Raw genomic sequence first — 25,215 nt, 5'->3', positions numbered from 1 at the left:
TTAAATAATATACTGGGTATATTAATCTATCATACAGCTGGATCCAGATGCAATCATACTTTGAGAAGGCCAACTGAATCCAAAGGTCTTATGTTGATTTCATGTCCACTAACTTCAATGGGTCAGACCCACAGCAAACCCTCCAGGGGTCCCTATTTTCCAGGGACAATCCCGGATTTACAGAAGCTGTCCCATTTTCTGATTTGATCCCAGAATCTCCTGCTTTTCCTTAGGATGTCCCTGTTTTCACCGGAGAAATGTTGGAGGGTATAGAGTTATGTGATGTGCCCCAAGCCAAGGAGACAAGTAATTATACAGTACAACCTTTAGAAGACATCTGAAGGCAGCCCTGTATAGGGAAGCTTTTTTAAATGTTTAATGCTTCATTTGTTTGTATACATGTTGCAAGCTGCCCAGAGTGACAGGGGCAACCCGTTCAGATGGGCAGGGTATAAATAATAAAATAATGATAATGACGGAAGAGGATGCCCCTATTTTCATCAGAGAAATGTTGGAGGGTATGCCAAAGTCTGGATCCAACCATATTTATTGTTGTTGTTGTTTGTGTGTTGTTTCCCCATGGAAACCCCAACTCTCATCTCTATGCATGTCCCTTTTTTCATATTCTGTAAAAAAAAACCAGAGGCTCGCCTCCAGTCCATTATTGATTCCAAAGGCTGGTGTTAGGTTGTGCCTCTCCATCCAAGCTCAACCTCTATGCAGGTTTGTAAATAAATGCAAATACTACAAAATGCCGTTCTCCTCCTGCGACTGCCTGCCAGGTAGGCAGCAGAACCCAAGTTAAGCGCTGCACTCTTTGACATTCTCCTCACTTAGAGAACTGGTTTGCCCTTGAGACTATTCATTGGCTGCAAGTGACTGGATCACATAGACTTCAGCGGTTTATAACTCAAGTTATTGCATCTTGTATTCATATTCTCCCCACCAATCCCCTCCGCAGACCCATATAGACGGTGTCTCAGTAGGTATGCTGCAAATCTGTCACCAGAACCCAGCTTCACAGCAACCTCTGGTGGACAACAGGAGGAACTGAAGCTTCTTCAACCACTCTATCAAATGCACAGGGACTTAGGAGGCTGCCTTAAAGGTAAAGGGACCCCTGGCCGTTAGGTCCGGTTGTGGACGATTCTGGGGTTGTGGTGCTCATCTCACTCTATAGGCCAAGGGAGCCGGTGTTTGTCTGCAACCAGCTTCCGGGTCATGTGGCCAGCATGACTAAGCCGCTTCTGGCGAAACCAGAGCTGCACACGGAAACACCGTTTACCTTCCCGCCGGAAGGTACCTATTTATCTACTTGCACTTTGATATGCTTTCAGACTGCTAGGTGGGCAGGAGCTGGTACCAAACAATGGAGCTCACCCCATCATGGTGATTCGAACCTCCGGCCTTCTGATCGGCAAGCTCAGAGGTTTAGACCACAGCGCCACCTGCATCCCTTACGTTGTGCCAAACTCTTAACCCGCCCAGATCTTTAGGGTTTCAAAAGAGAGTTTCCCCCAGCTATTCTGGAGATGTCAGGGACTGAACATGGAGCATGCTGTTGATGTTGGCATCCTTCTGTACTGAGAGACAATGGAGTGCGCCTCCGGGGGTGAAGTCAAAATGCTGCTGCAAAGTGACTTCTCCGGGGTGCAGGTCTGGCCTGGAGGTCCTGGACTGACCAGACGACAAGCCTCCCCCCATCTCGGTTTGGCTGAGGTGGCCCAAAGGAAAGCAGATCAATATGTTTGATACCAGCTTGGCTGCAGGAGTTGCAGGAAGGAGACTTACAAGATGCCATCCAGCTGCCTTAGGGACTTCGGATTTGTGTAGTTTTCACTCATGTACTCTAGCACTGAGCTACAGGCAGTTTCCTAATGCTTTTTCCTAATGGGGAATTGAAAGTGAATAGGCCAGGATACAATATTGCTTATCAGCCATAAACTTTCAGATGGACTAGGGCAGAGATAGCCAACATGGTGTCTGCAGACGTTGTTGACTACAACTCCCATCAGCCCAGACAGCATGTCCAGTAGTCAGGAATGATGGAAGCTGTAGTCCCCAAAACATTTTACTTTATTTATTTATTGCATTTATATCCCACCTCTCCCCCCCCAAGCAGCTCAAGCTGGTATACACCCTTCTCTTCCCTCCACTTTATCATCACAGCAACCCTGTAGGTCAGGGTGAGAGGCCGTGACTGGCCCAAGGTCACCCAGGGAGTTTCATGGCCAAGTGGGGATTCAAACTCTGCTCTCTCCCATGTTCTGGTCTGACACACTAACCATTACATCCCGACATCTGGAGGACACCACATTGCCCAGAGCACACAGATACATGTACGGTGGTACCTTGGGTTACATACACTTCAGGTTACATACGCTTCATGTTACAGACTCCACTAACCCAGAAATAGTACCTTGGGTTAAGAACTTTGCTTCAGGATGAGAACAGAAATCGTGCTCTGGCGGCGCAGCGGCAGCAGGAGGCCCCATTAGCTAAAGTGGTGCTTCAGGTTAAAAACAGTTTCAGGTTAAGAACAGACCTCCAGAACGAATTAAGTACTTAACCTGAGGTACCACTGTGCGGTGGTACCTCAGGTTACGAACTTAATTCGTTCCGGAGGTCCATTCTTAACCTGAAACCGTTCTTAACCTGAGGCGCGCTTTCGCTAATGGGGCCTCCTGCTGCCGCCACTGCACAATTTCTGTTCTCATCCTGGAGCAAAGTTTGCAACCCGGAGCAACTACTTCCGGGTTAGCGGAGTTTGTAACCCGAAGCATTTGTAATCCGAAGCGTTTGTAACCGAGGTACCACTGTAAAGAAGAAGAAGAAAGAGACCTTTATGCAAGGAGCAGTACAGGCTTAGCAGCAGACAGAGTCCAGAAGTCATCATTCAGGAGTTCAAGCATCAAGCAAGATGTTCAGAAGTGGATTGAAGCAACAAATACGTCCCAACGCTTTGGGTGCCCTGCCCACCAAGCTTTTAAAGGCAAGGCATGAAATGCTCACTCGCAAGGCTCACTTGCTTTGAAAGAATGCTGGGATGGCAAATTTGATGGATTGGATGGATCATCTCATCTGTGGAGGCAGAGCCTGGTTCTAGGGGACAATCCTGCACCCTCTTCTTCAGGCTCCCAGTCAGCTGGAAATGCAGTCTCTATCCGGCAGCATTCCAGCGCTGGCAACGCTGATAATGCAACTGACTGAAAACAAAGACAGAATAGCCAACACAGCTCTGCTGACTCACAAATGTTAGAGGCACAGGAAACTTGGCTGGCTTTTGTTTTTGTTTTAAAGCTGCAGACATGGTGAATTACTCCTGCAGTTTATTCTGGGCAAAACCTCCTTTCTCCTACAGCGGTTACCGTTAAAGGCAATAAAGCAGTCCCCTTTTCATTCTATCTAAATACTAGCCTAGAGACAGCAGTCATCATCTACTACAACAATTAATAAGGTAAAGGTAAAGGGACCCCTGACCATTAGGTCCAGTCATGGCCGACTCAGGGGTTGCGGTGCTCATCTTGCTTTATTGGCCGAGGGAGCTGGCGTACAGCTTCCGGGTCACGTGGCCAGCATGACTAAGCTGCTTCTGGCAAACCAGAGCAGCGCACGGAAATGCCATTTACCTTCCCGCCAGAGCGGTACCTATTTATCTACTTGCACTTTGACGTGCTTTCGAACTGCTAGGTTGGCAGGAGCTGGGACTGAACAACGGGAGCTCACCCGGTCGCGGGGATTCGAACCACCAACCTTCTGATCAGCAAGTCCTAGGCTCTGTGGTTTAACCCACAGTGCCACCTGCGTCCCTACACCAATTAATAAATACTTCTTAATTTGAGAGGCCCTGGATTTTGTAAGCCCACATCAATGGGCTACCAGAACAAAAAGTTCATCTGCTGCAGAGACGAGAGGGCTAGATTTCCTGAAGGAAATCTGGGGTGATGAACGTATTTTAGTGCAATATCTTGTCTGCTGTGTGATATTGGCTGCTGTCAGTTTGCCAGACTGATTTATCTTAATTTGCAACACGCCAATATCTGCTTGGCAAATTGGCTCATGAACCTAAACCGGCATTGGGACTGGGATCCTGTGAAGAAATTACTATCCCCAGGGGAATTACAGAAATATATGTATTTGCCTAAATGCTATAAAATAGCTGCAGTTCAATATCCCTGTAGCAGAGCTATCAGAAGGGACCATAAAAGCATCATGTTCATTCCACAGGGAATTTGATCAGGATAAACCATTCCTGCAGAATGACGTAAGAATTGTGAGTTAAGAGAAGCTCTTCTTATTTCTGTTTCCATGCATGGGCTCAAAGACTCAAGTTGTGGGCCAGGATGCCTGGATATTGCGTGTCCAGCATCCCACCCCCCACCCCGCTCCCCATACCTCATACATGCTAACAAGAAACTCACTCTCTGAGTATAAACTGTTGGTGCATTGCAGAAGAATCAGCTGCAGCTCTAAGAAGAAGAAGAAGAGTTTTGGATTTGATATCCCGCTTTATCACTACCCGAAGGAGTCTCAAGCGGCTAACATTCTCCTTTCCCTTCCTCCCCCACAACAAACACTCTGTGAGGTGAGTGGGGCTGAGAGACTTCAGAGAAGTGTGACTGGCCCAAGGTCACCCAGCAGCTGCAGGTAGAGGAGCGGGGAAGCGAACCCAGTTCACCAGATTACGAGTCTATCGCTCTTAACCACTACACCACACTGGCGAGAATGAACTTTGAATAAGAAGATTGGGGGAAGTGGAGAGAGGAAGGACCCAAGGCAGAAAATGAGTATATAACACACATACGCTTTAGATTAGGTATCAGAAATTGGATGGACCAGGAGTTTGGCCAGTGGAGTTAGCAGGACAAGGAGGTTGTGGAGGAAAGGCAACAGGAGTTGGCAGGAGACAATAGGAAAATGTTGGGGACCTTTGCAGTGCTCCCACTCCCTCCCCAAATCTGGAATCTGCAAAAACTAGCTGCTGTTGACCAGCGCTGCTCGTCAATGCTTCTTCCGATCCTCTGTGATTGTTACAGTATTTGTATAGTGATGGCTAAATGCACTTAACCGCCTGCAGATTGTGGGATGGACACCTGCCAAAACATTTGCAAGATTTCCGCTAACCCCAGTTCTGGTAACAGCCATGCTAACCAGGGCAGCCATGGGCAGACAGCCTCACAGCACTTGGAACTTCTATTCTAGGCCTTGCTCTCCCTTCTCTTGAATGGCAAAAGAAAGAAGACAGTGGGCTGCGTTAATAATTTTTCCAGTTGGCTGGTCTCCGTGTGACATGGAATGTGGGTTGGAGCTCTTTAAGTCACGTCCCATTACCGGACATCCAATGATAATAGGGGACGGGCCCACCCTGCTATGAGTAATCAAACGATGTCTGAAAAGGCAGTCTTCTGTACAGCCTTCAATTAGGGAAACCACATTTTCCAGAAACAGCAGCAACTCTTAAGAAGTTATATACCTTTCAAAAAACTCAAAACAACTCTTTGCTGCCCACCAAAATAATTTAGCGTGTGTTTGTGATAAAAACAACAGTGATTCAGTGTGAATCATCTAACTTTAGTCTGTCCTATGACTATACTTCAAGACAGGTAAAGTGCTCTCTAGATTAAGGGTGAACCACGGGCGATGGTCAATCATGTTTGCTTTGCCTCAAAGTTTTATTGTTTTACAAAATACAGCCATGCAGGGTGCAAGCACAAGTGGAAAGAGAGGGAGAGGAAGGGTTGGTCTTTTTAATCCTTTCATTTCATGCTATTTCCCCTTATAGAAATCACCCATTATTTCATATGTAAGGTGCATAGCGAGGCAAAGAACTGCCTGAGCACACCTGTTCACAGGTGTGTTCATCACTATAGCAGTTATATTGACCAATGGATTCTGTGAATGAGCCATAAGATCAAACAAGGTTGCCAGTGGTGGCCCATCCTGTTTTGCCACCTGAGGCAAAATGAGAAGGATTCCCCACCACCACCCCGCCAAAGCCTCGCTTACCAGGGTAGAGATCCTGCAAGATCTTGTGGAACTCTTGTGGTATCTTGCAGCGCTCTTGTGAAATCTTGCCAGAAGCCACCACCCTGCAGGATTTCACCACCCGAGGTAGCTGCCTCAGTCTGCCTCATGGGCGGGCCGGCCCTGGAGATCACTGTCACATTATGTCTGTCTGCATGCCTACAGCAATGCTTTCCAGTGGAGTCCCTTCACATTTTCAGCTGTAAATTATCAAGTGTTGAGTGACCAACTGATGATAAATGAAGTAACTTGCATGCATGTATGACCAGGCCGTATGTTTTCAAAAAAATTAGGGCTGCCTAATATATTTTTCTGCCTGAGGCAGAGCACCAAATTCCCCCTATCCTATCATGGGGCATAGCACTCAACACCAATGAAGCTATTTGGACTTCTGAGGCACAAAATCCCTGTAAATAAATAAATAAATAAATAAATAAAAATAAAAGTTTGCTTCCCTTTCATGATACCCCAAATCAACTGACTGAGGCTGCCACCTCACTTTCCCTAATGATAGGACTGGCTGTGGCAACCTAGTTTAAAAAATGTCAATTAGTAATCGTATGAATGTTCATCCTCCTTTTAGAAATTTAGCACTGCTTCTGTCTCCCCTGATAGTATTGAGAGAAGGCAAACAGGGCTGGCCCAAGACATTTTGGTACCTGAGATGAACCACAAAATGGCACCTCACCCCAAAATGGCACCCTTCATTCAAGAAGGGTTGAATGAAGATTCAGCGTTGCATTCCTTGGAGGCCGAATCTGCTGCCTCTGTGGATTCTCCCACCTGAGGCAGTAGCCTCGCCTTGCCTCATAGGTGGGCCGGCACTGAACACAAGCCAATTTCTTCTCAACACTGTGAAACTTTATGGGTTATGGTGCTACTTCTGCTAAACTTTGTACCTGTATTCCCTCTCACTGAACTTATCTGTTCAGCTTTTGACTGCTTCATATCAGCTTTGAATTGTCGTACTACCACACTTCAAAGTATGAACCGGGAGCAGTTCAGAATATCACAGCAGAGTTTCATGAGCTGACACAGTTAGTGGTTGAGTCATCATCTGTTAACGTCAAGAAAGGAAACAGTTATTTTTCTCACCATCTTCAGAGAAGATTCATTTTAGGCTTCACCTCTCAAAATCAAAATGCTTGTTTGCACGTGTGTGTGTTTATCTGAGCATGTAGCCTGGGAGTACAGAGTGCCTGTAGGCTCAAGTATATCATTCTGGCTGCTGGAAGAATAATTTAAAAGATTTATAACAGGTGGGAAGCCTGCAATGTTTCCTGGATTTCATGGGCTTGTTATTTGCAATGAGCAATAACTCAGCTCTGCAGTTTTGCAGCCCCTTCTACCCGTAAATCTGTTTTCACTGAGATGGGAGTCCAGTTTTCTACCTCAGTTCCATGCATATGCATGGACTCAGTGCCCAGCAATGTTGGTGGCAGGGAATATTGAAAAGGACGTTGGCAGAAATGCCCATTTTACCAACTTCTGCAGTAACTGCAAACTCCTTTGGTGAAAATTCAGAGAGTGTTGTTTCCACTATTGCTATGCCTTGTTCGCCTCAGAATACTCAATGCATATATTTTCAGAATCATCTATCTTTGCAGACATGTTTTGCTTGGGCCCTGTTTTAATGGACATAACATTGTTTTTAAAGCATCCCTCAGCTGGCTATGCTTTGGCAATGTTTTATATATTTAATTCAAAAGTTATACACCACCTCTCTCTTTCTCTTTAAGCACCTGCAATGGAGTGCAATAAAAATACAACAGGCACCTAAAAATAAAAAACTATCAAAATACAAAACCAAGCCACTCATTGAAACACATTTTAAAACTCCACATCAGTGCTGAACAAACTACACTGGCTGCCACTATAATAATGAGGTGTGGTCAAGGTATTAATGTTGGGGTATACAATCCTAAACAGTCCTAAAATTACCGGAAGGACCGACCGCCTTCCCTCGTACTCTGGCCAGATCACAGCAATAATCTGGGGCTACCCTACTGACTGACTCCAGGTTATCTTATATTTGTTAATTTCTACACAAGCTAAGGTGTTCAGTGTAGAGGCACCTTGAACACTGTTCCTGTTGAAATCATATAGGCACCTACAATTTGCATATTTTATCAGCAGCTGAAAATGGTTTTGTTTCACCAAGTGTTTCTCATCTGTTCTGCATTTTATTGTTTTCTGATATTTAAATTACTTTACTTTACATCAACATGATTTTTTGGCAGTTTATAAGCATCAAAATAATAAAATAAAATAAAATAAACCACATGGCAAACATCATCTCCTGTTTTGCCCTAACTTTAGCGAGATTGGGACTTTTGCCCTATTATCCCGAAAAGAAGATGGGGACTTCAGTGTTACGTCTTTGTTGCAGACTATGACACCAATGATTTCTGTGGGAAGTTTATGGCGATACTTGGTCACAGAAGGAGAGGCAGATATTTTAAGCTCCGCAAAGATAACATTTGGCTATTTTTGCCTTTTGAAGGCACCTAACTGCTACTGAGACTGATTACTTTTCTGTTCACAGCAATGAAGAAATTCTCTAAATAGATTGATGCATTGCCCACAAAGTCCAAGTGACCATTAGTGTGTCTGGAGCAACTCTTGTCTTCAACCCACAAACCAATTTTAAGATTAGTGGTAAGATTGTTTCCTTTGTAATGTCAGCTGAGCTAACAACTAGACATTCTAGTAAATTACTTCCTAGGACTTCTCTTAAAAGTCAACATCAAGTTCAATAAGTTATTTAAAAAAAAATCAGAAAGGAAGATTGATGATTTTATTTTCAGATTTATATAATTCTTGTGGTTCATATTTTATAATGGAACTTTTGTGCCATTTTTACCTGGTGTTCCTGGCCATAACAACAGCTGCAACAAACATCATGGTTCCCTGAGTTGCTATTGAAAAGGACCCACTGGTGGCAAGTTCTCCACAGCCCAGCATAGTGGAACCAGTAATTTGGAGCACTGTGAGTCCAGTTGAGTGTGTCCTACCACGTGAAAAGTTGACACAACATGTGAAGCCTCCTCACCCACCACTAATTATTCAGAGGAAAATATATTCTAGCTGCCTAGTGGAGAACTTGCTAAAGCCATTCAGCACTTTTTGTGATTGAAAAGGCAAGATGCATTCTTAAATAGTGCCACAAGCAGATCAAATTCAGTAGCAGCCGTTTCTGGGACTCTCCTGTTTACCTCTAAAAGCTGATCCCTTTGGCATTCTTAACCAGAGGCAGTGAATTGTGACCCCGGCCGTTCACCAGACATTACACTGTATTTTCTATTATCTGATACGGATAGTCAGATAACAGAGAAGGTCGCGAGGTACATCGAGAGAGCTGCAAAATTGAGGGCCACCATCTGAGTGACAGACCTGTTCACCCGACGGACCTCCTTTTGCCTGTTCTTTTCTTCCTTTTATCCCTATTCTCACTTTTAACTCTTGTACAGCTGTGGCCTGTTGGCTTTGCTAATAAAGTTTTGAATTTGAAATTTGTGACCAAATTGTGACCTTCCACTTGCTCAGTCATTTTTATTGGCATCCTTAACTCCTTCCTCCTCCTCTTTTTTTTTTTTTTTTTTTTGCAACTTCAAGCCAATCCTTCAGGATGTTGTGTTCAGGACCACAGAAACCCTACAAGCCATTTGTTGAGTTCTGTCCGCAGGGAAATGCCTTCGTGGCTTCAAAATACCGCATCTTTGAAACATGTTTCAAACTTCACCACAATTATATGGCAGGCAGAATGGGAAAGAATAGCAGCACGGTATTTTTTTGTAGGTCAGAGAGAACTTGATATTTAGAGACAGGGGTGTATCTCCCTTCCCGTCAGTTGTACAAACTGTCTAATTGAACGCAGCACAAAACAAGGAACTCTTTCCTTCTCTTCTACTGCCCTCTTCCACTCAAAAGAGTCTCCATATGTATTTTAGGCATGAGTCAAAAAGCAACTGGCCACCAGCCATAACTGATCCCAAAACACCATGAGCCACCATGTTGCAGTCTGTAGAATGGTGGTCTTGGGGTGGAGAAGGAGGCCCGAGTTTACCAATACAGCCCTTAAAAATACTGGGTGACTTTGGCCAGGTCATTATATGTCAGCATAACCTAACAACTTCACAGGGTTGTTGTGAGGAGCAAAAATAAAATGGGATTATCCAAATATATCCCTTCTGAACGATGATCAGGATGGGGGACAGGGGAATGATAAAAGTCCCCAAAATTATAATGGCAGCTAGACCAAGTACATACTGAATCAAGCCCAAATTTTGTAATGCACCCTTACCACTAAGCAAATGTAAATCATACTGTCAATAAATGGTTATTTTGGGGGTCGTCCCCCCCCCATGGAATTGTTTTTATTGCCAATGTTTTTACTGCACAATTGCTTCAAGGTCTTTTTATGGAAAATAATTCATAAATTGAATGAAATAAATAAATAAATAAATAACGTCCAGGAAACTCTTTCAGGATGAGAAGCCATCTCTGAGCCTCTTCTTAAAACTGAAGTAATTCCCTTTGCCACACAAATGCAAATTTATGCTTTTTTTAAAATTAGTTTACAAAGTCCTAAACAAGGACTAGGCTACCTGAAAGAATGCCTTGTCCATTGCAGGCCTGTCTGCCCACTGTTTAAATCTACAAATGTTATTTAACTCCTCATGAAAATTCCTTAACAAATTAATGCTAATTTCTCTTAATAGACACATTTTCGTATTGCAGTTTCAACACATTTTTTGCAAGCAATTTCCCCTAATATGATGCATCTTAATCTTATATTGACTAATATATCAACTTTCCACTAATATACACATTTATGTACACATTATTTTGTTGAAGAACTGCATTTCAAAAATTGTCATAGTGTGCATTTAGATGGAATGTTGTGTTGCATTTTGCGTCTTGGTTCAAGAAGTGCAAATTCGGTAGTTTCTCATTCACATGCAAACACAGTTTGCTATCTTCAACAAAGAGGTTGGCTCACTGATACATTGGTGAATTGTGGCCTGTATTAATTTTAATTCCCCAAACGTAGTATCACTCTGGGGTCCTGTGTAAAATTTAAATGGTGGCCCCCATGGCAGGTGATGGTAGTAGTAGTTTAAGTGAGGGAGGAGGTCGAAAGGGAGCTCTACTTGCATTTGCTTGTTGTGATAAAGTAGGCTCCTTCATTGTATGGAGGGTTTTAGTCATGTTCAAGCAAAAATCCCCCTTCAGCCCTTCCCCATTCAATGGGGGAAGCAGACTGAGTGGGGCTGCCAATGTTGAGGGCCAGGCTTGTGGGATGTGATACTTAGGTAGCAGACAAGTACAACATTCCTTGTTTTCCTAGAGTGGACATGCAAGGGGATGTTTGGTCGGAACTTCCTGTTTCCTCCTGGCTGGGACATACTTCCTTTGCATGTAACTAGAGGTGGGTGCGACCTTACCTGTCAGGTAACAAAAGGGCAAGACATGCTGCCACACTCTCTCTCTTCCATCTTTCTTTCATCGTGTGCTGGAGGGCCTGCCAGCCTCGCAGTCACTGGGATCATTCCCCCATATGGGGTAGATCCACATGTATATATCAGGAACTAAGTCTGCCTTCAGGAATCCATCTGTGAACTGATGTGAGTAAACTTCTTTTATATACTTTGAATAAGATTGTCGTGTGTTTATTCTTTTGAAGAGGGATAAAAAAGGGAATTTACCAGGAACATACAATTCAATACTGAATTGTATGATAGCCAGAGGCTTGTACAAGCCTGCAACCAGCTATCTGCTGTGTGTTTTAAAGGGAATGCAAAACTCTGCTAAGTAAAGGAACTTGCTAGCACAAATTAGGAAGGATATTAATAAACAATATATCCTCTCCTGCCTCCAGTCCTTCCCACAAGGCTGGTGTGAGCAGCCCCAGAAGGAGGCTCCCTGTTCAGACATAATGCCTAAACAGGAATCGGATCAGCAGAACACACTTGTTTACTACATTTTAGATTTAAAAAAAATAGTTCAAATTGTTTGTAAACCTGCTGATCGGGGCTTTTTCCCCCAGACGGAACTCTCCAGAACTCAGTTCGGCACCTTTCGGGTGGGTTCCATTGCCATTATAAGAGAACAAGGGAGGAGTTCATGGCGAATTCTGGCACCTCTTTTTCTCGGAAAATAGAACTGCTGCAACGTAACACAGATGAACTGGAGGAAGACGGCGAGGCATGAGAGCAGAGTGCAAATCAACTGTTTTATTTGATTTTCTTAATTTGACTTTCTAATCAGGTGACCTCATGCAATTACAAAGTTGTTTGGTACCCAGAGGGAAACGAATTCATGGTCATTAGGTCTGAATTCATTATAAGATGCTTTACAATGCTATCTGTCTCAAGGGTCAATACGGAAAGGACTTGCATGTGTCTCTAGATAGCTGAGGTAATGTGCAAACAGGTTATTCATTGCAGCATGACTTCAGAAGCATGTTAGTGTCTCAACCTCAGTTTATGCTTTTCATGCAAAATGTTCAGCTTTATTTTATTTTTATGTTGATATTATCACTGGTTGTACACTGCCTGTTTGGGTATCTTCCATGAAATGTTCTTACAATGAAAGGGTATATTAGTTTATTAAATATTGTTGTATGCAGCCCCAATCTCCGAGCTGTGAGAGATTCTAGGGGTTCTAGGTGTTTACCCAGGGCTCATGTTTCCTTTGGAATGAGGCAGTGGCGTAGCGTGGCTTGTCAGCACCCGGGGCAAGGCAAGTAATTTGCGCCCCCTAACCCGTGGATTTGCGCCCCCTAACCCTAACCCCCGGCCCCCCCTGCACCCCCCACGCTACACCACTGTTTCCTGGCAGTTTTATTCTCTTGGCAAACCGCTTTTGTAGCTGTCAAGCGGTTTATAAATTTTAGGATTTTTTTTTTTAAAGGGCATTTTCAGAAAAAGCTGCTCGTGGCTCTCAGCTGTTCCCTCTCAGCTGCTCGCTCCTAGTTTGTGGGAGGGTGGATTTAAGGCGTGACGGGGGGGGGCGTGCGAAGAAGGGCAACCTCTCCCCACTCCGCCGCTTTGCTCCACCCTGGCAGGCAGGCTGGCAGGCTGGCTACACGCGACGCGCTCGGAGAGGGCCTCCGGATCGTCCCCCGGGCTGGGCAAGGGCTCGTTCTCACGCAGCGGCTGTTGCGCAGCCTCGCCGCCGCCGCCGCCCTTGCTCCTTCGCGTGCGGGGAAAGGCCGCCGGCAGCCCTGGGAGCGCCTCCCTCCGCGCCTTCACACGCAGCTGTGCCAGCCCAGCAGGCGGCTCCCATCCTCCCCGAGCCCCGGCCGGGCTAGCGGGGGTTGTGAGCCACCTGCAGGGAGCCGGGGGTCCTAGCAGGCTCCCTCGGAAGGTGGAGCGGGGCCCTCCTTCGCTGGAGGTTGGATGGCCAGCTGCGAGGAATTCTTAGCAGGCTCGCTCCACCTCCTCCTCCTCCCGACTTTGCTGCTGCTGCTGCTGCTGCTCGGCTTTTTTCCTCTACCGACGGCACGCTGTGCCTTGGAGAGGTTCCCGCTTCCTTGAGGGGGGCCGGCCAAACGCGCCCCCCAAAATGTTGCGCCCGGTGCGGCTGGCACCCCTGGCACCCCCCACGCTACGCCACTGGAATGAGGCACAGCAGAGACTGTGGTGTCTTTAGGATATATGGTTTATTTACACATGTATACAACCTGAGCCTATGATGGAGGGGTTCACAGCATTAACAGCCCAAGAGGGTCTTACTTCTCTCATATGTTCAGAGAAGCAATTTGTTGAGATAACACCGTATGATGTTATTAAGGGGCTGTGGCAAATGATGGTGGCTTACAGAAGTGTAGCAGAAGCAAACAAAAACACAGGGAGATCTCTGGGAGCTTATTTGTCCACAACAGACTTAAACTGGGAAAAATATTCTCCAAGGGCATCCTATATACAGTGGTACCTCAGGTTACATATGCTTCAGGTTACAGACTCCGCTAACCCAGAAATAGTGCTTCAGGTTAAGAACTTTGCTTCAGGATGAGAACAGAAATCGTGCTCCAGTGGCGCAGCGACAGCAGGAGGCCCCATTAGCTAAAGTGGTGCTTCAGGTTAAGAACAGTTTCAGGTTAAGAATGGACCTCCGGAATGAATTAAGTACTTAACCCGAGGTACCACTATGCAAATAGCAGACTCATTCTTTGAGCATGGATCCTATGGAGTCATGTAAAAAGGTAAAAGTGTATTGGGAAATTATTTATAATGAATTGGGAGGGAAATGTTTAAAACTACTTTCCCAAAAAAAACAGAGTCCTTTTTGTTGGGGATAATCCAGACTGAAATTCCCAGGTGTCAGAAAAGTTTATTTGTGTATGCAACAACTGCGGCCTGTGTTTTGTTAGCCCCAAAATGGAAAGCAAACGAGGTCCCAACTAAAGATTGGCAATTGAGTTGACTGAATATGCACAACTTGCAGATTTAAGTAATAGAATAAGGAAGCAAGAACAACATACATATAAAGAAGACTGGGAAACATTTATTGAATATATGGAAAATAACTGTATACACCTGAAAACGCTGGCACAGCATTGAGACAAATTCAACAGAGTAAATGATTTTTGATGGATGTAAAAGTGGGGAACTGATTTGAACGGTTATAGTAAAATATCCAGGGATGTATGATATGTAAAATGGACCATGGAAAGAGAAGGGAAATCATTGGATATTTTAAAGTTTGTAAAATGTTTATTTGGAATTGTAAAAATGTAAAATTAATAAAAAATATTATTAAAAACAAAAACAAAATAGCATCACCTACAAGAGGGAGGTATCAGCAGGTTCAATGGAATCCCAATGTTTGCAGAAGTTTGATTTTTTCAGCAGTTTGTGGGGGAAACTGAATGGTGTTCCAAAAACAGCCCCATGGAATGTTGATTAACTAACTATTAAAAGAGGGGAAGTGGGAAAGTGGGTCTTGGTGGAATGGAACAGAACAGAACAGAATATCCTGTTCTTTGGTAGGAATGGTGGCTAGCTGGCAGACAAAAGAACAGAAATGCTCTGCACTGCAACATTTTGCTGCACTTTCTACCTGTTTCAACCAGAAGTCTCAACCCTGCCAGCAGTCTACAGTCACAAGGATTTTCCAGCAGCAGACACAACAATCACACGGGTAGAAAACTGCTATACGTTTGTAATATAAATCTACTATCTGTTGCTACAAAAATTTCCAGTGCTGTGCTTCTTACACGGTTTCCGTTGCATGTGTGAAAACTCTGCTATCAAATTATCACCTATTAGGTGGCTAGAGAAGCAAAACTATTGGAAACTTGGCTGTCCTAAATATGCGCAACTGCCTATCAAAACGGTTGGTACAGTTACTGCTTCTGAGATGCAAATGATATGATGTGTGTACTTCTGAGGCCAAAAGTCTGTTTATAGAGGTTTTGAGCTGACATGGGAACCATGTGCTGCTTTCCACTACCTTCTGTTTCTAAGCTGGAGCAACTGAAGCGAAATGCACTGAAGAACTGTCCAGACCACAAGCAGAACTGAAAGCCTTTTTGTAGCCCAGTGCTACACCACCACAAGGGATTGATGTGGCCAGAATCGCATATGACTGCCTTTGACTTCTCTGACCACTTTTCACTTCCTTAGTCTGTGGTGATACCAATTAGTAGAGCAGGCTTTTTTAAAAAAGAAAAGAAAAGAAGAAAAAAGCAGATGAGCAAACTATTCCCATCTTTCTCAACACTGCAGAGTCAGCAGCAATCTGCTGTCCTCGATTCCTTTACTGCAGTTTGTGAGAATCAGGACTCAAAGGTCAAAGCTTGGAGGTGGGTTAGCCAAACACAGTACTTCGCTAGGTGCATCAGTATTAATAACTGCTTTGATGATAATGAATGGACTATAGTTTTCCTTAAACTGTAGCTCAAATTTATAGCAAATCCACTCAGGTGGGATCTTTGTGTCCATGTTTTTGGTGCCATCTGCATGAAATGTTAACTATTATTATTTATTACTTATTAAATGTGTTATTTGCTTTCTCTTGCCCAAGGCAACCCAAAGCAACTTCCAACCAACCAACCAACCAACCAACCAAATAAAAAAACAACCCATAGATACATTAAACACTGCAAGGGGGGTGTTAATATATTTAAAAGATCTTATGCGCTTCTAAAAGTCCATAAATACTTAAAGGCCAAAGGCCTGGCTATAGAGGGAAGGTTTTGCCTGGCCTAAACATCGCTTTCACTGCAGGAATGTACTGTGCAGATTCTTTAGAGAAAAATGGACGAGTTTGCCTTATTTCATTATGCCATTTTGGAGTTGATTGGCCCTGTGATCAAACAATAAAATGTGAGGTGGGTGACTTCCTCACAGTTCCCCTCTTTTCAACTGGGAGCATGCTGCACACAAGCCACCCAGCGGCACCATTACCAATGGACTTCTGAGCAGAAGTCTAGGGGGCACTCAAACAGTTGTGAGAGACAGACAGCAGCATCCATTCTGCTTTTGTTGAAGCGCTTCGCTGTGACAAGCCTGCTGCCACGGACCTGCTAGAACAGGGGTCTGCAACCCGCGGCTCTGGAGCCGCATGTGGCTCTTTTACACCTTCGCCACGGCTCTGGGGCGGATACTAGCGAGGGGAGGAGGCGCATTGTGCGCCCCGACACTCCCCACTGTGGCGGGCGCTGTACTGGCTGTGACGTCGCATGGGGGCTGTGCGTGCATTAGTCACGCACCGTCCCGACGTCACCTTCCCGCCCGCCCGCTACATTGTAAGGGGCATGTACGCTGGTCACTGTTTTGAAGGGGAGTGAAGAACACACACACACACACACACACACACACACACACACACACACAAAGGTAACTTGTTAATTTAACGTTTATTTCTATGAGGAGGAGTAATTCTGAGGGGTCAAACAAAGAAATAATAAAAAAGTGACAAAAAGTTATTTTTATAATGACGAGTTTTGCGGCTCCCAGTTTTTTTTCCCTTCGGAAACGGGTCCAAGTGGCTCTTTTTGTCTTAAAGGTTGCAGACCCCTGTGCTAGAAGAAGAGGGATGAAGCATGTACCTTCTGGAGGTTGCCTGGTTAAGTGGTCAGCAGGACACAGCAGAAGCTGCCCCAGAACTTCCACTCTTTTTTCTCCATTTTCCCCTACTTACCAAGTTGCATCTTGAGTGGCTGGCCAGGGTTCATTTTTCTTATTGAAAAACAAAACAACAGTTGCAAGGGGTTTGCTGAGCAGCAACATGCAACTAGTTTAAGCATTTTCCTCCCTCTTGCCCTCCCCAGCTCCTGGATGGCACCAGGAAGGGAACGGGTTCTAATTCTGCAGGAGACAGCAGCTCAGAGAGAAGAAACACCACTGGGCACATGCAGCAGTGAAACCAGGCTCCAACAAAGCCTGTCTCTCCCGTATTGGTCTCTACAGCCACAGCAGACGCTGTAACTCTCCAACGGTTTGACTTCACCAGCAAAGGTACACACTTCTCTTGTCTCCAGTGACAAAAGGATTGCAGCAGCGCTGGCTTGTCCTTGCAACTGCAGGTGCCTGAGGCCATTCAACATCACTGTGGTGCATGTGATGTCATCATGACACCCCCCCCCATTTAAAATGTTGTGGTTGCCACGGCACCCAGGGCCCCTGGGACCTGGCGCCTATGGATGGATTCCAGCAACATCCGTTCCTGGTGATCCTAGGCAAGCTTGGGGAGAGAGCAAGGAGAGCAGAGTTGCCAGAGAAGAAGGGGAAGGATGCTAAGCAATGACACCATGGCAGGAGACTCACTGGCGGGGAAGAAGCAGAGGGGCAAGGGCGGTCTGGTAGCACCTCCATAAGAAGGAGGAACGGAAAGGTAGTAGCACATCTGGGACTCAGCAGCAGCAGCAGTGCATGCATCCCACGAAGCCCACCAGGAAGCAGGAACAATAAGTGTCCCTTCTGTGGGTACTTCAGCCTTTATTTTGCCAAGGGACATCATTATGATGGGTTTGGTTGTTTTGTTTTGTTTTGTTTTGTTTTTTGAATTTTTAAGCACACAGAAATTAACTAGGCAGGGTCAATGTCATCCATTATTATTGCTCCCCAATCACACAGGGTGGAGGCAGGTTTGTGTGGACTGCGCCTGAGAGCACGAGTGGCCTACAGGAGCCCCACGGTGTAGTCCACTGTCATCATCCAGCATTCCCAGTGTTGGTGTGTATGTATGTTTTAATACAAAATGCAAATGCAGTCTTGTAAGGGTGGAGGAGTCTGGGTAACTTCCTTAAGGTGTTTAGAACAGGAGCGGGGCTTAAGCTTTTTTTCTGGCAGGCTATTTTGTTGTTCCGATAATGCCCGGCTTTCCCAACTGGGGGAGCCTCCTGACTGCACCGACCTTTTCCTAATAAGGAAAGCAGCTGGCACTGTGTACATTTTTAAAAAGATCCTCCTAGCAGTTATGTTGATAATATTATTAGGAGCCAATCGTTGGCTGCACATTCTTGATTGGCACAAGGCAAAGACCCCTCTGGCAACAGAAGCTCATCATTACAGTATCGGATCACAAGCATCCTGAGTGCTCTTTGTCATCGGAAGCCGACTGCAGAGATCCAAAGATTTCCTGGCAGGAGAATCTCTAATACCATTCAAAAGGGTGGTCAGGCTCTTGAAATAAACAGAAAATCTGGTGCCTGGGAATGGATTCTGAAATGGCTTCAGCTGTGTAAGCTGAGGCAGAGTTCAGTGATTTTGAGGAGGTCCGGGAATATGTCCAAGAAAAAGCTGTCTATTCACCTAACATTTATTGGGGGAGGGAGCTGAAAGGAGCATCTGTGTCCACCACTCCTCTAATACTCAATGTAAATGCAACATGCTTGGCTAGGCCAAAATGTGTGCTTTTTCTATCCATTTGGCAAGGTTAGCACCCAACACGATTTTCACTATCTTGTAGTCTTAAATAAGCCACCTTTTTCCTCCTCAAAGAAGACAACTCCTTCTCCTCGATACTCTCCATGCACTATAACCTCAGCCATCCAGAACCAGGGCTTTCCCACTGCCAACTGACCAGATATGCTTCCAAGATGCCAGTTCAGTAAGCAGCTGCTCAGGCCTTGAACGTTCAACAGCAGCACAGAGGAAGTAGTGGTGCCAACAAGACTTGCCCAGGCTCACTATTATTTAAGGCACTGGCTAGTGTTGGTCCACTTCTGATATTTGACTCCTGATGACCTGAGAGCTATGCTCAGCATGTGGCACAAAAATAGAGGCTGCAAGAGTGATACACACATCTTGCCACACATTTTCTACAAAGCAGATACATGTCTCTTTGCGGTGGGGAGATGTGCGTGCTCCCAGTGGCAGTGCAGACTTGCCATGAAATACTTGAAAAACAGAAAGAAGATCCATAACTAATTTGCATTCACCATCTTTTGGTGTTTCAGTATTAGACAACCCTAAGCCTTGTCTGTTTGTGACCTGCTTTGTTGCCTTGGCTACCTTCAGTAACCTATGAACCAATTCTGGCTGTTAGCCACAGTGTCCTTAACCCTGACCAGTTCTCAAGGCTTAACAGTGAGTTGATGCATTAGGGGAAAGAGCTCTCAGACCAGACAGCTGTGTTCCCACACAGATCTAAGCTGTGACATTTATTTTATCTAGAAACTGGGCACTGCCAGTTCTGGTGACTGTCTTGCCTCTGGCCATGGAATCAGCCATAAAACAGTTTTGAGACTTGAGTTTTACTGCTGAAGCTAGGAAGGTTTTGCCTCATGAGATACCTAAAAGGGGTCCATATATGAAGTTGTTTAGAGTTCCTTGGAGGCAGAGCAGTGTACTAACAAAATAAAAACACAATTTCATGAAGACAGAGTAGGATGTATATGATGCTCAGTGTCTTGTGAGATTTGGTCTAGTCTGAATATCCTACACAAGGGAAGATGTTTAGCAGCAACTTCATATGTACTGTACTTTGGGTGAACTTGTTCTGCTATTTTGATGCCAGAGATGTTCCTTGGGTGCCTTCCAGTGTGGTGAAATGCTCTGAGTGTTGCTGACAAGACATTTATGTACAGTGGTCAAGGAGTTTTTCCCTTCTCCTTACCCCTCTTGGCAAAACAATGTTTCTCTGAGCTGTGATTGAAAACATCGGCTGATTCTCATACTACATTTTAAAATGTATGCTTAAAATAATTTAAGCGTACAGCTGAAAATACTCCTGCTCCTTTAAACCAATTAAATAGGTTTCTAAAATGTCTCAAGATATTCGGTTTGCTTGTTTTAGAATGAAGAACTGCTACATATATTATGTTCTACTCATTTTTCTTCTTCCCCCCTCAGCTACTTCCATTAGGTGGTACAAGATACAAATACTATTTTTCTTTTATTTTTACTACAGGAACATTAATCCTATATTCTTTTGTAGTTGGTTCATGCATCCTTGCATATCCCTGAGCTTGTTTCAGATACAAAAATCAAAATAGAATTTTCAGGATTTTGTCATAGGTGCATTACAAGAATATTGCATGAATCCTTAAAGCATTCTTAAATCTCTGCATTTTTGTTTACCTTGTGTTTACACTCATTAGGGAATGTGTCTGAGCCCACATGTGTGTCCAGCATTCACGTGTATTCGTAAACACGCTATCAGGCTTGTGATATTTTGCTAGAGTTACGATGTGTGTTCATTACGAATATGTCTTTACCCTTAACCTTATGTCTGCAAGAAGTTCTCAGACAAAAGGTTTATTACATGAAATGTGACAGAATATAAAAATTCTGCTTCAGACAGCAAAATTACAAATTTAATCAGGCAGCAAATCCTACAGTACATATGCATCCAGATCTAAAAAGTGAAATAAATCCCTAACTATTCTCAAAAGCCTACAGAAAGTGAGCACGGCAATTTTGACACCGAACCCACACTAATAGCAATGCAAGAAATGGAAGCAGAAAGGTTTACTTGCCCTGAAGTGAAGCATGGTGTCAAATTGGTCCTTGAGAGCATAGAGTGAAAAGGGGTCCATGTTGGAGCTTTGAGAACTAACCAACCATTGAAAATCTATGGTTTGTCCTGTTTTGAGCCACTACATTCCAATGAAGAGAGGTGGATGAGCAGTTCTTATAATTCCAATATTTCTATTGTCTCTTCCTAGAATTTCCTGCCTATTTCCCATTTTGTTTACTCTGCTTAACTGGACATTGACAGAACATAACCCTAATGAGCAATGACTAAACTAGTTATCCTTGTTTCCTGTTTTAAAGTTATCTTACTATTTGTCTGTGTGGCAACCGTTCTTTCAAAGGTGTTGATTAGATTCTACTGGCAATTACATGTGCTGATCTTTACACAAAGCATCACAAGTGCAGGATATCTCCCGATGCCTTCCAGGACACATTTGACATAAGACTGGTACCAGGGTCAAGAAAAGTTCATAATGGGGATCTCTTTTCATGTTAAGTTAGGCCAGCTCATGCCATGATCTACAGTAATAAACCACAGAAAAAGTTCAGATTGGCACATTGCCCCTGAGATAGAAAACCATGAGCCATGGCCATCCCTCACTGTAGTCCATCAACGGCGGATATCCAGAGGGATTGTGCCTGAGTACACACACTGTTAAGTTGTTGGTGAACATATCAGACGACACGGTGATTCTTCAAACAGCTCTTGTTTATTCACAGGCCAGAACAGAACTGAACTGAAGGGTTCAGCCAGCCTGCTTATATAGAGCTCCACTACAACGCAACAGTAACAACTTTCTGTAACTATCCAATCACTGAACGTCACTTTCAATTCCTTATTTGCATAGGTGGACCTGAGTGAAAACTATCTACAGTATTCCCCCTGCTGGCCCAGGGTGAGAACTACAGTACATAACACACACAGCACACTCACCAGGGCCAGCCCATCTATGAGTCAAGGCGAAGCGACTGCCTCAGGCAGCAGGATCCACATGGGCAGCAAAGCCCGATGTAGATCTTTATTCCCCCTTTGTTCCTGATATAGATTTTCACTCAACCCTTCTTCCTTAATGGGGAGGGGAGCACCATTTTGTGGTTCGCCTCAGGTGCCAAAATGTCTTGGGCCAGCCCTGACATCTATCCCTCCTTAGGCAGAGATTTTGCAGTGCTTTTCAGGCCCTTGGGGAGGGGTCAGGAGTGGGCGCAGGAAGTAAACACATCCCCTCCCCTCTCCTCTCTCAAGGCCCGAGGGCTCAGGTTTAGGAGCTAAATGCCAGCCACAGATTATGTATTTTATTGCTGTCTGTGCATGTACGCACTGCACTGTGGGAAAGGGAAATGGTTTCCTTTTACCTGTCCTTCCTCCTGCAACAACCCTATAGTTGGTCTTTTGTTTTTGTAACTTCACACCACAGAAACCCCACCCTGTATTCCAACATAAAATTGTTTGGGGTGGTGTTGATGCGTCTCCAGCTGCACTGCGACTTGGGCTGGCATAGAATCACATTTTCTCCTCCGCTCCCATTTTCTTCTCTTTTTCTGTGCTATTGCAGGAAATCTTAACAAGCAACTCCAACTTGAAACAGTGCCAGAGCTTGGCTTCCCCCGAGGCTAGGTTCACTTGTTACAACAAAATGTTAGTTTTGCCTATTTGCCAGCTCACACAAGCTGCCTGGACTTTGTTCCCATTAGTAATTTAACCTGTGTACCGAGAGCTCATAAAATAATATTGCTGCAACGACTCCGAGGGTAAGATATACCTTTGCCAGATCTCTGACATTGTGTCAGTTTATAGTTCACATGTTTAGGGGACAACCCAGACAATGCCACCCAGCCACTCCTGCAGAAAGTGCCAGACCTATTCACCCAGGGCCAGCAGGGAGAAAACCAGAAGGATGAGTATGGGGCTGAGGAACTCATCCAGCTGAGCGCCTGAGGACCACGTCCTATTCAGACCCTCCCTCATGTGATGGTGGGGTTGGGGTTGCGTGGAAGCTGTATGTTTCTGGCAGAATGCATACCCTACATTGTTGTTTTGGGGAGGTGTTGACACTGTTGTGGGCAGTGGAGGCAACCATGTAGTGTGTCCAGGGCGCTTTTGATGGAGACATGGCTTCTGTCCTTGGCCAGTCCACCAGATCATCCACCAGATCTGCCACAACATGGTTGCAGTGCCATCAGGGATCCAGGAGCTGACCCTGTCCTCCACAACTTGATCCTGGTGATGCGGCCAGAGGCCACTGCTTAGATGACAGTGTGCTGGAATTCCTGGAAGCTAAGACCCAAGTCTTTGGCAAGTATTCTTTGGTGAGAGAACCCAAGCAGACATTTAACATCACAAAACATGTGGCAAAGAAAAGCATGAAAATATAGGCTGCAAAGTATGAACTTTTGCCGGTATAAGGTTAATATGGGCAGCAACTTCAGATCAAAAAGAAGAGATCACTGGACACGTCATATGCTTCAGTAAGATAGACAACACTTTCCTGTTGAAACATTGTGGAGTCCAATATGCATGAAACATCAATTTCTGATGAATCAATTTCAATTTTAAATCTAAAGAAACGTTCTTTATATATTTTAAAGCAATTTCCTACGGTTTAGGTTTTATAGTACTTTCTAATTCCCTTTTCCATTCTAACCTAAGTTGCTGACCATGTACGTTACAAGTTTCCAGTAAACATTTGCCGTATTTTTCGCTCTATAAGACGCACCAGACCACAAGACGCACCTACTTTTTGGAGGAGGAAAACAAGAGGAAAAAAATTCTGAATCTCAGAAGCCAGAACAGCAAAAGGGATCGCGGCGCAGTGAAAGCTGCAATTCCTCTTGTGTTCTGGCTCCTGGTATAGCTGCGCAGCCTGCATTTGCTCCATAAGATGCACACACATTTCCCCTTGCTTTTTAGGAGGGAAAAAGTGAGTCTTATAGAGCAAAAAATACGGGATAATCAATTGTGATCATTTTGATGTTTTGTGAAGGCCCAATTATTCCTTCCAGAAATTTTGCAGATGCTGAAGCACACAAAGTAAATGGACTATAAATGCACACCAGCAGGTGTTGTACTTGAAAATACTGCCATTCAGAATTCATTGGTAAATGATATATTACCCTCAATTAAAAAACTGTAAAAATTATCCATTTGTTCATATATATCAGCTAATCTGATATATAAACTCCGCAGTTTGCTCACTTCTTCCATAATGACCGCTCCCCGCTTAAAACGGGGGGCGCCCTTTGCGTGGACGTGCAGCCTCTGGATCTGGAGCAGCTCCATCAGCATAGGCTTGGCTTTGCCTTCCCTCAGGTGGGATACCTGGAGGTCTCCGCCTACCTCAGTCAGTTGTCGAATCCCACCTGGGGGAAGCGTTGCCAAGGAGACCAGGCCAGGTAGGGGAGGGATTACCTGCCCACAAAATAGAGGGAGGATCTTACCTGGGAATCCTCACTTGGTTCCAACATTGAAGTTTACATGAAGGAGCTATTTCGGCCCAATGGCGTGCACCTATCGGACCTTGGTAACGAGCGTTGTCTGAGCAACATCAGGCATGGCCTGATTGACTGGTTGGAGGATGGCAAAGGGGCTTTTCAGATGTAGGTAGTCTTGGCGGTGAGACCGCAATCTTTGCGGTCTCGGGTGGTAGTATCAGGCCTTGGGCGGAATCCTTTAGTCCATCTTCCTCTTTGCGGTGGCGATACCAGGGTTCCCCGTTAAAGGGGTTTCTGAAGGGAGGCTTTGACCGTACACCGAAAGGTCGTCATTGCTCTCCCCTGCGGCGGCGGCGTATCTCTGCTTGAACATATGTTCTCCAGAGCCGGCCCACCCCCCCCACACACACACTGGATAACCCTGATGCTCCCTAGGTCCCTGGCTGGGGACTGGGGAGGGAGAACGCCCAATGCCTGAGCCAAGGTCTACCCACATTTGAAATTTAATAAAGTTGTGGCCAATTTAATCCCATAGCACATTGTCTTGAGTCGTTATTCCACATGACGGGGGGGGGGACCGCTCGGGATCTGGGGACTCCGCCTGTCCACGCAAAAAGGATTGCCTCACTATCTTCAAATCAGGGTTACCCCAAAAGTCAATTTATCATGAGCATATGGATCAAATTACAGCTGACAAGCCAATATACACCTAGGTGGAATTTACACACATATAAAAAAGGTGTGAAAATGCTTTTTAAAACGTTTTGAAAAATACATTGAATTTTGCATAGCTCACTGTTGCCAGCTAGTTTCACATTCGTATATTGCACTT

The sequence above is a fragment of the Podarcis bocagei genome, assembly GCF_964188305.1.
Source record: "Podarcis bocagei genome assembly, chromosome: 12".
Lineage (NCBI taxonomy): Eukaryota > Metazoa > Chordata > Lepidosauria > Squamata > Lacertidae > Podarcis > Podarcis bocagei.
Note: the sequence above shows the minus strand (reverse complement) of the source record.